Raw genomic sequence first — 15,618 nt, 5'->3', positions numbered from 1 at the left:
GTCCCTCTCTCTGTCCACACAGGTGGGAACCTCCTCCCTATGACCCCCTGATGATCCCGGCCAGCGGGGGCCACTCAGCCTAGTTCCCTCGTCTTTGCTCTGGTTCTCTCTCCATTTGGGAAACTTTCTTTCTCTTTTTCTGCATGTGTCTGTAGGTACGTGTTTCAGAAATATTCAAAATAGCATTTCTCAGTGGTAGGAGCAAGGAGGGCTCTTGGGTGGGCACCACAATCACCCACTTTGCCGTGGAGTCTGAGCCCAGGGTCCTTTCCTGTCCCACCCACTCCTGTTGTCACCTGCTCTGGAAATTAACAATGACGATCCTGCAATGAACCTGACACACTGAGCTCACAGCCACTCCGAGGAGTGGGGCTCGTGACAACATGCAGAGGAGGAAACTCAGGCTCAGAAAGGGCACTGCCCTCAAGGTTACAAGAGCAGTGGGGACAGACTGAAATAGAGATGTCTTCCTTCAAAGTGAGACCTCTAACTCAACTCAACGTCCCCCAAGCTTCCAGGCAGGATGACAGGACGGGGAGGAGAGCCCTGTCCAAGGATCAAGGGCCACCAAGCAGGCAGGAACGACTCAGGGGCTTGTTCCCAGGAAGGTGGGGCGGACGCTGTTTCAAGAAAAAGGGAGAAGTCCCTGAAGGGGGCTGAGGTAGAAAGCAAACCCACACCGCGGGGCCAGGGGAGAAGGCATGTTTCCTTCCTTATTTCCCTGAACTTCTCCTCTGTGCTCATTGCCACGTTGACCTCCACAGAGCTGTAGGTAGATGTTAAACGTGCGTCTCTGCTGATCTGAGCTCTGCGGGGCAGCAGGAACCTGCATCCTCCCTGAAGCATCTCCAGGGCCTCGGTGACCCCTGTCCATGGTGAGGCCCCCACAGGGACGTGCTGATGGACGGGCTGAGGATGAAGGAGACCCCACGGCGAGGCTCTGAGAGGGAAGGACGCGCCCGGGTCACCCTCACCTGGAAGGGGCGTCTCAGGAAGACACCGGGTCTGTCATGGGAATGAGAGCCAGGCTGTCAAGCAGGGGCAGTTCCCCTTCCTGTGGGGCTGCTGACGTGACAGCCCCGTGACGGGGAGGACCAGCCTCCCAGTGGACACACCCTCGGGTCTCCGTCCTGAGGGCACCGTGGTCTCCTCCATCTGCACCGCCTGGACCACAGGGACGAGACGCCATGACCCCCAGCCTCACGGCCCTGCTCTGCCTCGGTGAGATGGAGGAGGGGGAGGGGAAGCCCTAGGCACGGAGGGACCCCCCCCCCACAGCCAGGCTGCTCTGTCAGGAGACCCCAGGACTCAGGAGGCTCACGGGGAGGAGAGGCGCTGCTCAGGACTCAGGGCAAATCTCTCACAGGGGTCTCTCTTCCAGGGCTGCGTGTGGGCCTGAGGACCCACGTGCAGGCAGGTGAGTCTGTCCCCAGGTGTCCCAGCTCCCTCCTGCTCAGGGGGACAAGGGGCCACCCCCAGGCAATGGGGATGGGGAACAGCGGTTCTGGGCTGAAGGAGGGGGAGTCTGGGAGGTTTGGGGCTGAGAGCTGGGGACCTGGGGGTGAGGATGCCTTGTGACCCAGCCTCTGACGTCCTTCCAGGGACCCTCCCCAAACCCACCATCTGGGCTGAGCCAGGCTCTGTGATCCCCTGGGGGAGCCCCGTGACCATCTGCTGTCAGGGGACCCTGGGGGCCCGGGAGTTCCGTTTGGATAAAGAGGGAAGCTCAGCTCCCCGGGACAGACAGCCCCCACTGGAGCCCAGGGACAAGGGCAAGTTCTCCATCCCACACATGACACAGCCCGACGCAGGGAGATACCACTGTTACTATCTCAGCCCCACTGGCTGGTCAGAGCGCAGTGACCCCCTGGAGCTGGTGGTGACAGGTGAGAGGACACTCGGGGGTCCCGGCCTCAGGCTCTGCCCTCAGGAAGGGGGTCTGCTCTCAGGGGTGTGTCCCTCTCACAGCCCAGCCCTGGGGGAGGGAAGAGGGGTGTGAGCCCCATTTCACAAGCTCCTTCCTTCTCTCCTAGTGGCCCACAGCAAACCCACCTTCTCAGCCCTGCCGAGCCCTGTGGTGACCTCGGGAGGGAACGTGACCCTCCAGTGTAGCTCATGGCAGGGATGGGACGGGTTCATTCTGACTAAGGAAGGAGAACCCAAGTCCTCCTGGACCCTGGATGCACAGCGACGCCCCTATGGGCAGACCCAGGCCCTGCACCCCGTGGGTCCCGTGACCCCCAGCCACAGGTGGACATTCAGATGCCACGGCTTTAACAGGGACACCCCCCACGTGTGGTCGGCCCCCAGTGACCCCGTGGAGCTCCTGGTCCCAGGTGAGGAAGTCCCACCCTGGCCTCACACACTTTTGAGGCACGAGACAGATTATTAGATGCTTTTCTCCCAGGATTGTCCCAGATGAGAGGGTGGGGTGAGGGGGGAGTGGGGCGCACAGGACAGAGACACAGAGTGTGAGCGACAGTGAGGCCTGGGGACCAGGACGGAAGAAGGGGCTTCACGGGAGGAACCAGCCCCTACAGCCCAGGGCTGGTCTTCCCCCAGGTGTGTCTGGGAAGCCCTCCCTCCTGACCCCGCAGGGCCCTGTCGTGGCCTCTGGACAGAGCCTGACCCTCCAGTGTCGCTCTGACGTCGGCTACGACAGATTCGCTCTGTCCCAGGAGGGGGGACAGGCCCTCCCCCAGCGCCCTGGCCGGCAGCCCCAGGCTGGGCTCTCGCAGGCCGACTTCCCCCTGGGCCCGGTGACCAGCACCCACGGGGGCCGGTACAGATGCTACGGTGGGCACAACCTCTCCTCCGAGTGGTCGGCCCCCAGTGACCCCCTGGACGTCCTGGTGGCAGGTGAGGAGCCAGCGGGTTGGTCAGGGACCCCGACTCTGCACAGGCCCTGCCGGGGGGGCCCCAGGTGGTGATGCTGGGACCAGGCGTGCGGGGTCCCCAGGGAGGGAGAGAGACAGAGAGAGGCGGGGGTGGGCAGGGAGAGGGGGAGACTCAGAGAAAACAGAGACAGACAGCGATGAGGGGCCTCAGGGAGGCCCTGCTGAGTCGCAGTTCAGAACCAGGGGGGCGGGCAGCCCCTCACCCCCCTTCCTCTCTCTAGGATGGTTCCCTGACACGCCCTCCCTCTCGGTGCAGCCGGGCCCCGTGGTGGCCTCAGGAGAGAACGTGACCCTGCTGTGTCAGTCAGGGAGCAGGACGGAAACTTTCCTTCTGTCCAAGGAGGGGGCGGCCCGTCCCCCACTGCGTCTTAGATCAAAGTACCGACGTCAGCATATCCAGGCCGAATTCTCCATGAGTCCTGTGACCTCAGCCCACAGTGGGACCTACAGGTGCTACAGCTCACTCAGCAGTGACCCCTACCTGCTGTCACACGCCAGTGCCCCCCTGGAGCTCGCGGTCTCAGGTGAGGGACCCTGACCCTGTCCCTGCTGACTCAGTCAGCTCAGGGCGCTGTCCCCAGAAATGTCTGAGGTAGTAATGAATGAGGGGACACAGGGGGGCTCCAGAGAGGAGGACACTCAATGCCCCTGACTCCAAACTCTCATCACTGGATCCTGGGTCCTCAGCTGTTGAATCAGTGGGAACTCCCAGAAGTAGGAGAATAAGATTACAGGGTCTTCAATCTCAGACCGAACACAGGACACACAGCACTCAATTATTTCTGCATTAAGAGACCACTTTTCTCACTAATCCTGAGCACCGGGGGCACAGCCAACTCGGTTCCAAAGTGATTCAAAAGCAGGTTCTGAGTTCAAAGCACACAGGGAGGCTGAGAGAATGCAATGAGGAGGGCAGAGGGGACCTGGCACATTAGAGGAAGGGTTCATTAAGGAACTGCGTAGGAGCTGTAATATGAGAACTGGGGGCATTGAGCACACAGAACCCGGGAGAAGGGCTCGTGTCTCCCCAGTTCCTCACTCACACCCTCACTTTATGCTTCTCAGGAGCAGCTGACGCCATCCACCCATCACAAAACACGTCAGATCCCACGAGAGGCGAAATCACTCAGATATGGGGCTGGGCTCCGAGGGTCATGTCCTGTCAAGGGGAGGCGCGTTCCCTGGGTGGACACCCTGGATTCTGGGACACCCTGGATTCTGGGGTGATTCTGATCTGCTCTGACCTCTGTGACCTCTTTGTCCACAAATCCTAGCCTCACACCCCCAAGACTACACAGTGGAGAATCTCATCCGGATGGGCGTGGCTGGCTTGATCCTGCTGGGCCTCGGGATTCTGCTCTTTCAGGCTCCACACGGCCATGGAGGAGCCCAAGATGCAGCCAGGAGCTGAACACAAGAGGGAACCATGCACCGTCCCGAGTGGTGGAGCCCTGGACATGACCTTCTGTGCCCAGGACGTTCTGGAAGAGAATCTGCAGCACGTGTTGTGTGAACTGTCTGACCGGGGAGGGAGAGACACGGTGTGGGTGCAGGAGAAGGTCTGGGAGTCCCTGTGGAGGCCTGGGCCTCGGTTAACCGTGGTGCCTTCCCTCCCCGCCAGTGGTGACTCTCGCTGAGTGCCCCATCCCCTCTCACCCCTGTGCCGTGAGGTGCATCCCACATGGCAGGTCTGCGTCCACACCTTACGCACGTTCTTGCTCTGGCCCACTTTCATGTAATACATTTGTTTATTTTTAAATTCCACCTTCGCTGGTGTGTGCTACTGACCTCCATCCCTTCACTCAGAAACAGAATATCGGACTTCCCTGGTGGCTCAGTGGTTAAGAATCCGCCTGCCAATGCAGGGGACATGGGTTCGAGCCCTGGTCTGGGAAGATCCCACATGCCACGGAGCAGCTAAGCCCATGCGCCACAACTACTGAGCCTGCGCTCTAGAGCCCGCGAGCGGCAACTACTGAAGCCCACATGCCTAGAGCCCGTGCTCCACAACAAGAGAAGCCACTGCAATGAGAAGCCCACGCACCGCAACACTGAGCAGACCCCGCTCGTCGCAACTAGAGAAAGCCCGCGTGCAGCAACGAAGACCCAACACAGCCAAAAATAAATAAATAAAACTAAATTAATTTTTAAAGAAAGAAACAGAATATCGTTTAAAAGCTGAATGAATGGGTGAAATTGGGGCCAAATTTGGAACAGGTAAATCAAAAAGTCTTCCCTAAAACCCTCTCTTGACCCTTCAAGCCCTTCTCTCCTCGTCAGATGACACCTGGTATAGTTTCTCCAGAAACACCATCAGTGTGAAGGAACAAGCTGTCGTTTGAAGTGACAGCCAGCTGCTGTGATATCAAACAGGCTTAGGAATATACCACTTTGTAAAAAGCCCAGATTCATGACATGTCTTTCTTTAGCGTAAATACTCTCTTCGCGGCCAACCTCATGGTACCTGTATGAATGTGCTGAAGGCAGAGTGGGGAAGTAATGAGTAGAATTCTCTTTCCCAGAGAACTGAGTCTGATCCAGCTGGAACACAGCTCAATGTTGGCCCCGATGCACACAGATGAGTCCTTTATATAGAGCATCATGATTAGATCATTTCCACATCAGTTTTATGCCCTGGTTTCCATGAAATTATGATGCCAAACTCCTAGTCCATCCACATGAGAGGCAAAAGAGAAAACAATGGAAATCTCAGCTGTGGGAGAAACACTGAGCACTTTGAATCCCAGTACATTATTGGTAGGTGTACTACTTGCCTCAGTCAATTTGGAGAGTAAATAAGAATCATCGGTTAAAAGGAAGAGACACGCAGCTCTGACCCACAGTTATATAACCTAGAGGAACATGTGTACATAACCATGAGTATACATTCAGGAGAACTTTGACAGAGGGGTCGTTCATGTCAGACAAAATGATAGAAACAAATCTCACCAAAAATTAATGGTTTGGTGTATATACTCATGTATGCAACTGAATTTTATATGACAGAAAAATACACAAAGTTAAACTGATACAATAATATGGATCAATTTTCAAGCATGACAGTGAATAAGTGAAGAAAAACTATAACAGTGTATTTCATTACATCAAATTCAAAAGCACATAATGTGGGACCCGACTAAACCAAATAAGAATATGCAAGAGGAAAAATAACAATCTACCCCAAAGAAATACAAAAAAATCATAAGCTAATACTATAAACAATTCTATTCCTACATATTGGACAACCTAGAAGAAATGGACACGTTTTAGGAACATACAGTCCACCAAAATGGAATCAAGAAGAAATAGATAACTTTGAACATACTGATCACTAGACGTGAAATAGAATCTGTAATTTAAAAAAACAAAAAAACTCCCTGCAAACAAACGTCCAGGAGCAGATGACTTCACGGGAGAATTCTGCCAAACATACAAAGAAGGACTTAGACCGATCCTTCTCAAATGTGTCCAAAAGGTTAAAGAGGAGGAAACAGTCCCAAAGTCGTTGTATGAAGCCACCATCACTCTGATACCCAAAACCAGACACATACACCACCAAAAAAGAAAATCACAGGCCAATACTGTTGATGAATATAGATGCAAAAATGGTCCACAAAATATTAGCAAACCGAATCCAACAACACATCAAAAAGACCATACACCATAAGCAAGTTGGATTCATGCCAGGGTCACAAGGATGGCTCAACATACACAGATCGATCAGTGTGATACACCACATCAACAAAAGAAAAGACAAAACCACATGACCATCTCAACAGATGCAGAAACAGCATCTGATAAAAGTCAACACCCAATCATGATAAAAACTCTCACCAAAGTGAGTACAGAGGGAACATATCTCAACGTAATAAATGCTATTTATGACAAACCCACAGCCAACATAATACTCAATGGTGAAAAGCTGAAAGTCTTCCCGCTAAATTCTGGAACAAGACAAGGATGCCCACTCTCACCACTTCTGTTCGACATAGTATTGGAAGTCCTAGCCACAGCAATCAGACAAGAAAAAAAAAAAAGAGTATTCAAGTCGGAAGGGAAGAGGTAAAATTGTCATTGTATGCAGATGACATGATACTCCATAGAGAAAACACTGAAGACTCCACACAACAACTATTAGAACTGATAAACGAATTCAGCAAGGTAGCAGGATACAAGATTAACACAGGGAAATCTGTTGCATTTCTTTACACTAACAATGAAATACCAAAAAGAAAATATAAAATCAATTTCTTAAAATTGCATCAAAAATAAACTACCTAGGAGTAAACCTGATGAAGGAGGTGAAAAACTTATACACTGAGAACTATGAAACACTGATAAAGGAAATTGAAGATGATACAAAGAAATGGAAAGATATCCCATGCTCTTGGATTGGAAGAATTAATATAGTTAAAATGGCCATACTACCCAAAGCAGCCTACAGATTTAATGTGATCCCATGTCAAACTACCCATGACATTTTTCACAGAAATAGAATAAAAAATCCTAAAAATTTATATGGAACCACAAAAGACCCAGAATGGCCAAAGCAATCCTGAGGGAAAAAAACAAAAGCTGGGGGCATAACCCTCCCAGACTTCAGACTATACTACAAAGCTACAGTAATCAAAACAGAATGATACTGCCACAAAAACAGACATATGGATCAATGGAACAGAACAGAGAGCCCAGAAATAAACCCACACACCTATGGTCCATTAATCTCCAACAAAGGAGGCAAGAATATTCAATGGAGAAAAGACAGTCTCTTCAATAAGTTGTGCTGGGCAAACCGGACAGCTCCATATAAAAGAATGAAATAGAACATTCTCTAACACCATATACAAAGATAAACTCAAAATTGATTAAACACCTAAATGTAAGACTGGATACGATAAAACTCCTAGAGGAAAACATAGGCAGAATACTCTTTGACATAAATTGCAGCAATATTTTTTTTTTGGATCCGTCTCCTAGAGTAATGGAAATAAAAACAGAAATAAACAAATGGGGTCTAATTAAACTTAAAAGCTTTTGCACAGCAAAGGAAACTATAAACAAAATGAAAAGACAACCTACAACTGAGAGAAAATATCTGCAAACGATGGAATCAACAAGGGACTCATTTCCAAAATATAAAAAACAGCTCATGGAGCTCAATATCAAAAACAAAACACAAAAACAAAAAAACTACCCAGTCAAAAAATGGACAGAAAACCTAAATAGACATTTCTCCAAAGAAGACATACAGATGGCCACCAGGCACACGAAAAGATGCTCAACGTCACTAACGTTAGAGAAATACAAATCAAAACCACAGTGAGGCACCAGCTCGCTCCATTCAGAACGGCCACCAAAGGGTCTACGATTAATACATGCTGGAGAGGGTGTGGAGAGAAGGGAACCCGCCTACACTGCTGGTGGGAATGTAAATTGGTGCAGCCACTATGGAGAACAGCATGGAGATTCTTTTAAAAACTAAAAATAGAGCTACCATATGACCCTGCAACCCCACTCCAGGGTATATATCTGGAGAAAACTCTTATGAAAAAAGATACATGCACCTCAATGTTCAGAGCAGCAGTATTCACAATGGCCAAGACATGGAAGCAGCCTAAATGTCCAGTGACAGAGGAATGGATAAAGAAGCTGTGGTGTACATATACAATGGAGTATTACCCATAAAAAATGAAATAATACCATTTGCAGCAACATGGTCGGACCTAGAGATTATCATACTAAGAGACAGACAAATATCTTATGATATCACTTACATGTGGAAGCTAAAATACGATACAAATGAACTTATTCACAAAACAGAAAGAGACTGACAGACACAGAAAACAAACTTCCACAAAGTGGAAGAAGGGGGAGGGATAAATTAGGAGCTTGGAGTTAACATATACACACTACTATATATAAAATAAACAACAAGGACCTACTGTATAGCACAGGGAACTATATTAATATTTTGTAGTAACCTATAATGGAAAGCATCTGAAAAAGAATATATATATATATGTATAGCTGAATCACTTTGCTGTACGCCTAACACGACATTGTAAATCAACTGTACTTTAATTAGAAGGGAGACAACATGTATTATTTAGGGAGGCAAAACTTTAGTCTTATAAAGAGAGGAAGGAAAACTCCCATGTGATCCCTGCGGTCGTTACGCACCAGGTGCGGTGGGCCGTGCTGTCAGGTGGAAAGCGCAGGGGCTAGAACACGGGCCACGTCCTTCTTGGCTCTCCCGTAGCGACTCACGTCTACTCCTCATTATTGGTAAGTGGTGCACTTTGCTCTGTGACCTGTCGTTATTTGCATACAATTTAGTGAGGTGGGGATGAAGCAGGGTGGGGAAAGCCACACCCTACACTAGGGACCGAATTTATAACAAAATGGCCGTTGATCAGTCACAGCAAACACTTTACACACTAGCCTTGTGTTTTCCACACAACATGACCAGCTGCTGCCCAGGTGAGAAGCTGGGCCTCTGAACACTTGGCCCAACTCCAGACGACATGCAATGCAGCCCTGAGCATGTGACCATCCAGGCCTGGGCGAAGAGGGACGCTCTGAGCTCCAGCAGAAACAGGCACCCTGACATCCCCGCAGAGGACGGCTGCAGGCGTACAGTGACCGAGGGCACTGCAAGTGCCCCCAAGGGAAAGTATCACTGGAGGGGACGCGGCCAGGGCAGGGGCGTCCATAGCCCACTCCCCCACTCTCCGCTCCTGTCCTCAGGCTGGACATGGGCCTGTGTCCCCCCAGGGACCCCATCCATACCAGGTCCCCTAAAGGGACGGTAGGGACCAGCACTGGGTCACCCTGCTGCTGAGTCTCACGTGTCCCCACAGAAGTGTCCCCATAGCAATGTTCCATCCTTCACATACCAAGGGGACATGCAGTTGTGTGGAGTTTTAAAGGCAATGGATGATTTGCTCCCCTCATAAGCCTCAGGAAGACATTACTACTATCATCCATGTGTCCACTTGAGAAAGGTAAGTTCAGAGACCAGGCCGCAGGCTCCGAGTTACAGAGGGGAGAAGAGCCAGACATGAGCCCAGCCTGCTGACAGCAGAGCCCCATCTTGCAAATACTACGTGTTTCCTCCTTGTATTAGTTTCCTAGGCCTGTCGTAACATTTCCACAATATGAGGAGACTAAAACAACAGACACGTGTTGTCTTTCAATGCTGGACGAGAACTCCACAATGAGGGTGTTCCTTTGAAGGTTCTGGGGGAGAATCCTTCCTGCCTCTTCCTAGTGACTGCTGGCCAAGGTGCCTCCTCGTTTGTGGCAGTACAACTCCACGCTCTCCCCCAGCTCCACAGGGCTGACATCTCCTTGCGTATCTCTGTCGTCACCTGGCATTCCTCTCCATGTGCCTCTTCTCTTCATCAGATCAGAATGCCAAAATCACTGGGTGAGAAGCCCCCACCCCCCATCTCAGTACGATCTTCTCTTCACTTGATGACTCGGCAAAGACCATTTCCAGAAAGTCACAGTCACAGGATCTGGGGCTGGTGATTTCAACACAGCAACTGAGGTGAAAAATAACAGCATCCGAAAGAAAAATATAGATAGGAATGAATTTATCAAAGGAGGCGCAATAGTTATACACTGTAGTTGTTTTTAATCTGATGAGGAAAATTTGAAAAGACCTAAATTAATGGCAAGACATCCCAGGACCACGGCTTGGAAGATTAATGTTGTAAAGATGACAATACTCTCAAGGCAACCCCTATCAGAATCCCAAAGTCTATTTCTGCAGGAAAAAAGCCATTTCTCTGAACTCAAGGTAACTGCAAAAGACCCACAATAGCTAAGAAATCTTGAAAAACAAGAACAAGTTTGGACACCACACACTTCCTGATTTCAACACTTACTACAAAGTTCCAGTCATCAAAACTGTGGTGCTGGCATGAGAACAGATATATCGATGCTTGGAATAAAGGTGAAGGCCAACATATAAACCCATATATAGGATCAGCTGATTTCTCACAAGGGTGCCACGACTATTCAATGGGGAAGGAACAGTCTCTTCAACAAATGGACTTGGGAAAGCTGGATATCCACATGCAGAAGAATGAAGCTGGACCCTTACACACACCATATACAAAACTTAGCTCAAAATGGATCAGTTGAAGAGTTAAAATTATAAATCCCTTAGAGAAAAACATGAAGCAAATCATCTTAATTTCGAACTTGACAATAGTTCCTTTGATATGACACTGAATGGACCCGAACAAAAGAAAAAAATAGATGAAGAGAATTTCATCAAAATTTAAAGTGTGTGCATCAAAAACCACTATCAAGAGTGTAAAAGACAACCTACAAAATTTGAAGAAATATTTGCACATCATCTATCTAATCAGAGGACAGTCTCCTGATCTGTAAAGATACCTTTAACTCGACAACAAGAAATGACCATATTTTAAAAAAATTGTCAAAGGCGTGCATAGACGTTTCTACACAAAGAAGAGATCCAAATAGACAGCTAGCACATGAAAAGATGTTCAATTCATTAGTCATTAGGAAAATGAAAACAAAACCACAATGAGATACCACTCGATACCATCTAGATTGGCCAAAATTTGAAAAAAAATCAAGTGGTGTTGAGGATGTGGAGAAATCTGAACCAACATACATTGCTGATGGAATGTGAAATGGTTCTGCCACTGTGGAAAGCAACTGGAAGTTCCTTAAAAAGTCAAACCAGAAATTCTACTTCTAGGTGGAGTTTCAATTATTCAAGGTTAATAAATTCTGAAGATCTGCTGTACCACTATGCGCCTATCACTTACAATATCATACTGTGCAGGGAAATGGGTAAGGAGTGTATATCTCATGTTAAGTGCTCTTACCACGATGAAAACAAGAAAAGAAAAATAATTGCAAAAAAGGTATGCAAAGAAACTTCTACGCAAGTGTGTTCACAGAATTATTCAAAGTAGACACAAAGTGACAACAATCCAAAAGTCCATCACTGATAAACGGATAAACAACAACAACAACAAACTGTTTATTGTCTCCAAATGGGGTTTTACCCAAAGCACAGAGACACCGTCCACAGCATCAGATGAGGCTTACTGTCTGGGGGACAAGAGGTGGGGAGGAGCGGAAACGACTCAGAGGTCTGGATGCAGAGGCATGACCAGAGGTGCTGCTGTGGATAGAAACAAGGAAGTCAGAGAGAGGAAGGGTTTGGGAGAAACAAAACCGCATTCCCAGTGCAGGGGGGAGGTGGTGGTTTCTCTGTGTGTCAGTGGACAGGATTAGAAGCATCTCCCCGAGCCTCCTTCTCCCCTGGCGTCATCCGTTCTGTGACAGCCCCACCGGCTCCGCTAGACAAGCAAGGCAGACGGTGGAGGAGCCCTCAGTGCTTCACCCGCTTCCACCTCACATACAATGAACCCATCCCACAGCCCCGGCCCCGAGCCCCGCAAATCCAGGACCCCGGTCCAGCACCACAGTCAAGCTCGGCGGCAGACTCAGGAGGACTGGCTAGTGCAACCCAGCACCTCCTTCCCGGCTCTTCCATCCCAGGGCCTCACTCCCAGCTGAGGAATTCGATTCTCATGGCCCCAACCTGATCTACTGCAGGACCCTCCCCTGAAAATAATTCTTCTGGGGCCTCCACCTGCCTTCAAGTAAATTCCAAGCATCTCCAGCTGACACTCCCTGAGGCTGATGCAGAAGGAGCTGACCTCTCAGGACCAGCAAAGCTAACTCCTACCTCAAAGCAAGCTCAGCCCACTTAACCACCGCCCCTCCCCAGACACACACACCTGCGTTATCACCACACTTGTGTCTCCTCAAGGGGTCATCTTTGAGCCGATTATGAAAACCAGAGACCCCTTTCCAAACCACCTAGAAGTCTTCCTGATTCATCCCACTCAACTGCGAAGGTATTCTGTTGTAGGAGTTGTGGAAGGGTTACATGAGGAAACCTCATAAACCACGGAGGTGCTGATCCACTCCTCACCTAGTGGTCACACTGGTGCGGGAGCTGCATCACTATTTATCACCGTCACAGCCCTGCTACAGTCCAGTCCCTGCGGAGTGGCGACCATCTCAGCACGGCTGTGTGTTCATACCTTCCTTTCCTGAAAGTTACCCTCTTGTCTTAAGGATAAAACCCAGGCACGCTTGCAGGGTGCACTAGACGCTGTGTGAGCAGGGCCCAGCACCCCCTGAACTCCAGGGCTCGGAATAGCTCCCCCTCTTCCCGGCCCAGGGTGCCGGTCCCTCACCACTCCTGCGCTAACCTCTATCAGCCCGGGTCTCTCCTTCGCCAGAAGGTCCCCACGCTCCCATCACAAGGCTGCTGGGCTTCCACCTGTCACTGTGCCTCACTGTTTTTCTCCTTCTGTACAACTGAACGAAACTAGACCCAAATTATTTATTGTCTAAATATGTGTATCGTCTGCTGTCATCATCAGAGCTCCATGAGTCCAGGGCAAGAATCGGTCACCTTCACCAATGAATCTCATGTCTGGATATAGTAACTGCTCAATAAACATTGGAAGGAAGGAACACATTTTGCATTTTCAGCGTCTCGGGAAAGGGAACGGGATTCTCCAAGGTCACACAGGTTCTATGAAAAGCAGAATGAGAACTGGAACCAAGCAGTGCGCTGGGCGCTGCCACGCATGTGTCTCTCGCTTCCACGGCGCTTGGACGGAACAGACCCAGGGGCGCCCCTTCCTCCAGACTCTGACCACCCTCCAAGCTCCTCTCCAGTCACAACCTTGGAATCACCCACCCAGCTCTCCTCGGCCTCCGGGACCAGCCCACACCATTTTCTGAGCTTAGCTCCGTACTGCCGACCAAGCATGAGCTCCCACATTCGTCACCATTACTCCGCCGGGTGGAGGCCGCCGTCACCCGCCTGGTACCAAGCATCTGCCGCTCTCCCACACCTACCCGTCTCTGCGCTTCTCTTTCCACCCGACGCAGCGGCTCGCGAGGGCGTGAGACAGCGTTCCGCGAACTGGCCGAGGAGAAGCCGGAGGGCCCGAGCTCACCGGGAAAGGCAGAAGCAGCGCAGTGGCCGCGCCCGCTTCCAGGACGTGCCGAAGCCGTCCCAGCAGCCGTGGGTGAAGCCCAGGACGCCACGGAAGCCGCCCGGCGGACGGAGAAGAACCCGCACCAGGCCCTGCGGCTCCGCAGGCCCGGGCTTCTCCCCGCGCAGACCCCACCTCTGGACTTCCTGGAAGAGCAGGTGAAACTCATCCAGGAGATGGGCGACCACCTGCCCAACCTCCGCAGGCTGCCCGGCCCCCAGGCTGCGCTGGGCGAGCGTCTCTCCCAAAGGCTCCGCCTCAAGCACCACTAGGAGCCCCCGGAGCCCAGCGGGCTGTGAGGAGCCCCTCTGGGGTCAGGGCTCCTCCCTGAAGCCTCTCTCTGCAGCCGCTGGGCAGCTTGTTAACCACCCTGGAGCCCTCTCCAAGCCTTGGGCCAAAGGGAAACAGGAAAGCTTTCTGCAGCGAAAAAAAAAAAAAAAAAAAAGATAACCAACAAGGACCTACTGTATAGCACAGGGTACTATATTCAATATCTTGTAATAAATTATAATGGAAAAAATGTTTAAAGGAATATTTCTATCCAAAAAACAATATATATGTATATATGCATATATATATATATCAGAATCACTTTGCTGTACACCTGAAACTAGCACAATATTGTAAATCAACTATACTTCAATAAAAAGGAAAAAAATTGGAACCAACCCAATGTCCTTCAACAGGAGAATGAAAAAATGTACTATGGCATCACATTGTATCAGATATGTAGCAAAATAGGAAGACATGTGTGGGAATGATAAACAGAAAATGCAAAATCTAATAACCTTAGGGGAGGGAGGGAGGAAAATGGATGGAGGGTACACAGAGGGCTTAGACTGCGTCTGTAAAGTTGTATAGTCTTCTAAGTTTATTAGTGAGGATAGGGAGCCATTTATATGATTCCAAATAATTTTTGTATACAGAAATGGTTCAAAATAAAATTAAGAAAAGACTCCCTAGGACTTCCCTGGTGGCACAGTGGTTAAGAATCCACCTGCCAATGCAGGGGACACATGTTCAATCCCTGGTCCGGCAAGATCCCACATGCCGCTGAGCAACTAAGCCCATGCGCTACAAATACTGAGCTCACGCACCACAACTACGGAGCCCTCGCGCCTAGAGCCTGTGCTCCACAACAAGAGAAGCCACCACAATGAGAAGCCTGCGCACATCAACGAAGAGTAGCCCACGCTGGATGCAACTAGAGAAAGCCCACCTGCAGCAACAAAGACCCAATGCAGCCAAAAGAAAAAAGAAAAAGAAGAAGAAAAAAGACTCCCTAGGTTTATCAGTCAAGATGCAATAGGTTCTGCTGCAGTAACAAACAACCCCAAAGCTCAGTGGCTTTAATCAAACAAATGATAATTTTAAATGCTATATATCCAAGGAAGATGAGAATCAGGTTCTGGTCACTGTAGGTACATACTCTGGAATTCAGGCTGATGGAAACTTCACTTCACCCAACAGATTCCCACGCACAGAACAGCCTGGATGGAAAGTGGTGAACCGCTTGCTGGCTCTCATCTTGTGCTGAAGTTGACACACATTGGTTTCACTTATAGTTCATTGGGCAAAGGGAATCACATGGCCACGTCTAACTGCAAAGGAAAATGCAATCTTATCACGTTCCCATAAGGAGGAGAAAC

At 49.8% G+C, this 15,618-nt stretch overlaps 1 pseudogene; it reads left to right on the top strand.

The window, feature by feature from the left end:
• The first annotated feature begins 1,111 nt into the window (after positions 1-1,111).
• On the top strand, positions 1,112-4,609 carry LOC103013070 (leukocyte immunoglobulin-like receptor subfamily A member 6; annotated as a pseudogene).
• The last annotated feature ends 11,009 nt before the right edge of the window (positions 4,610-15,618 follow it).

The sequence above is a fragment of the Balaenoptera acutorostrata genome, chromosome 19 (assembly GCF_949987535.1).
Source record: "Balaenoptera acutorostrata chromosome 19, mBalAcu1.1, whole genome shotgun sequence".
In the NCBI taxonomy this organism is placed as follows: domain Eukaryota; kingdom Metazoa; phylum Chordata; class Mammalia; order Artiodactyla; family Balaenopteridae; genus Balaenoptera; species Balaenoptera acutorostrata.
The sequence above is the reverse complement of the archived record's forward strand: the minus strand, read 5'-3'. Positions and strand labels throughout refer to the sequence as shown.